A 3,494-nucleotide genomic window follows, 5' to 3' on the forward strand; every position below is an offset into this window, starting at 1 on the left:
TAATCTGTCTTGCTTGTCTGTTCTATCCTTTATTGTTTCCCTGAAATGTGGGGAAAATACATCAGCTATATGTTGGTGAACAACATTGTCTCAATAAAAGGTTTCATAATTCATCATAGCATAATCACATTCTTTAATATAAAATCACCTTCGTTATGACACAACACCAATAGTGTTCAACGACTCAGTGGGCCTCATCCCATCTCATCGGAACTAAAAATACTCGTAGACCACCTAATCGGACTTCAGTCGCCCTAGAGACAGTCACTTGCCTCATGGTCAGTATGTTTGTAGTGTGCCCACTACAAATTATATATGTAAGGATCCAGGCACATGTATTTTAGCATGAGTGTTTAGTACTACCTTGTATCAAAACATTTTTAGAGGATTTGAACCAACCCTCATGCAAATACTTTCATAAGTCTTTACATATTCCATATGGATAACCGTCCATAATCTAAAAGAGTAAGCATTTCATAAACATAGAGGATTCGTACCAATCCTCATACAAAATCTTTTTTGACTTTATATATGGATAACCCTCCATAGTTTAAAAGAGTAAATATCTTTAAAACAACACATAGAAGTATTCAATTCATAAAACATTCATAAAAAGGTTAGACATGTTCACCTTTGTTCTTGTAAGTGTATCTTACAGATTTATGCTTTATTTCTATATCGGACCTATAGTATGAGAATAACTTTTGTATAAATATCTAGATCAATGATCTAGCTTCAGACCTACAGTCTGTTTCGTATAGATTTAACCTTGACAAATCATTTGTTTCTATAAAATATGTGGACCTTTAGTCCTTTTATCTATTCGTCAATCATATATTATGTTTCTTCTTCAGGAAGAAACATCTATACCAGGTTTCTTCTTCAAGAAGAAACATTAACCTAATTATAACCTTTGCATACATTTCTTAATCACAAAGAAATATTATTTTATTCCTTGCGTTTCTTAATCACAAAGAAACAATACATTACTATAACCTTTACTTATGAAAAAGTATATTATGTTTACTGTAATCAAGGTTCGGGCTATACCCTCGAATATGGTCTAAGCCATAATAATAATAAAATAATGGTTAAGTGGAACCCCTACATCACATGGGTATTCAGAGTTTATTTGCCTAAGCTTATACGGGCAACACTTCTACTTTCGTATAGAAGCTTAAACTGTCTCGCTTAACCAATTACAGGGCGTCAGAACTCCAATTCTTGCACGAATTACGAGAAATCAGGACCTCGGAACTTCACCACGATCGGGCACGCTTCCCAATGTTATGTGTGTGTGTGTGAAGGTGTTTTTGGGATGCTTTTGCTTCAAACCCGTAGCTCCCCTTTTATAGGTAAATTTTGGCCACTATCGCATAGCGCGATTGGGCTTCTCTATGGCCATCGCGTAGCGTGATGCTGCAATTCACTATATCTTGCCATGTGTTGACACATGATTGGACACGTGGTTCTGGTTACTTAACGCGGTCATCGCGTAGCACAATACCCCCTTCATCTTGGACCATCACGTAGCGCGGCGCCCCATTTTTCTTGATTTCTGGGTAACACCATCGCGTAGCGCGATGATTAACATAACCTACCCATCGCGTAGTGCGATGGGTCTAGAAAACTAAAAATTTTATTTTATACCCTGTAGGTTCCAAGAATGTCATTTTTTGCCCAAACTTGAATAGGGTATTCCCGAGATGTTACATCGTCCCCACCTTTAAATGAATCTCGTCCTCGAGATTCACTAGAACAAATGTGGATACTTCTTTCTCATTTACGATTCTAACTCCCAAGTAAATTCTGGTCCTCTTAGGGAGTTCCACCTTATTTTGACTAAATTTAGCTTTCGTCGTTTAAATTTCTTAACTTGGAAATCTTCAACTTCTAGAGGTTGTTCTACAAATTTTAGATTTTCGTTGATTTCAACATCCTTTAAAGGCATAGCTAAAGTTTCGTCAGCCAAACACTTGCGTAAATTAGAAACATGAAATATATCATGTATTCCTTTCATCTCTTCTGGTAAATGTAAGCGATAAGCTACGGTACCTATTCGTTCTAATACTTTAAATGGTCCCACAAAATGCGAACTTAATTTTCCTTTCTTGCCGAATCGTATAACGCCTTTCCATGGTGATACTTTCAATAAAACTTTGTCGCCTACTTGAAATTCTAACGGCTTATGGCGAATATCAGCATAATTCTTTTGTCTATCTCTTGTCGTTTTAAGTCGTGCACGGATTTGTAATATCTTATCCGTTATCTCTTGGAATATTTCGGGTCCAGACATTTGATTATCTCCCGTTTCAGACCAACATACCGGTGTTCAACATTCTTGTCCATACAATGCTTCAAATGGTGCGGCCTGAATACTCGTGTGATAACTATTATTATGCGAAAATTCTAGTTAAAGGAAGAAGATCATCCCGACTTCCTCCTAGATCAATCACACAAGCTCAGAGCATATCTTCAAGCGTTTGAATTGTTCTTTATGATTAGATTCTTTCTAATCTTAGCTGTCAATATAGAATGATTGAATTTTCGGGTTTGTTACTAACTTTACATCTCATATGATGTAATCAGTCAAATAGTTCAGAATATCATAAGTAATTGTAAATTGCTAAACATAGTGATCAGTTGTGTTTAACCATTTACCTCACCTTTTGTATTCTAAATATTTACTGATGTTAGTTACATTACTTCTTGGATTCAGTCTGTCGAATCTATTCCTTATCTGATTTGAATTATGGATTTTTTTTCTTATTTTCTGACAGCACCTTTGTATTTTTACTTAATCATATTTCATATACTATCATTCATATTTCTTGAATATTTTTGAGTTGTTTTTCTTTAACTTAATTGATCAACCGCCCTATCAGCTGTATTTTCTTACATGTCTTATGGTTTGGTAGGAATTTCTTTCAGTAATATAATATTCTTGTATATTTTCATATCTCATGACATTAAATTTAACTTTTTCTTTCTCTTTTTCCTTCAAGATTACACTAACATAATATCTGCTCTTAGTGTCGGAAAATCTTGGATACTCGATTATCTGTCTTCAAAGATAATGAATATGAGCATTCTCGTGTATTGACACAGTTTTGTATGCTAATATTTTATTTTCACCTTAAGGAGTATAAAAATCCTTGGTTCACAAAATTTCTTGTTTAACATCGAGTTACAACTTTGTACAAGGGTTACTAATCTATATGATATTCCATTTCTATAATCACGTTTGTTCTTTTTGATTGATGTCAGACATCTCTAATTTCCTTCTGAGACTAATTTCTTGTTGTATATCATTCTTAATTAACCTTTCTTTTTGGGAAATCTTTAAAGTGACCCATTTTTCCATAATGAAACATACTTCTAGTTTCTTCCTACATTCTTCTATTAAGTGCCATGCTCTTTTGCAATATTCATATTTATCTATTTCTTTTAATCGGCACTTTCCGACATGTTTTCTTTCACAAGTTTTCTTACTG

The sequence above is a fragment of the Bidens hawaiensis genome, unplaced genomic scaffold (assembly GCF_021521415.1).
Source record: "Bidens hawaiensis isolate Kalapana, Puna unplaced genomic scaffold, B.hawaiensis_p1.1 tig00044351_1, whole genome shotgun sequence".
Classification (NCBI taxonomy): Eukaryota; Viridiplantae; Streptophyta; class Magnoliopsida; order Asterales; family Asteraceae; genus Bidens; species Bidens hawaiensis.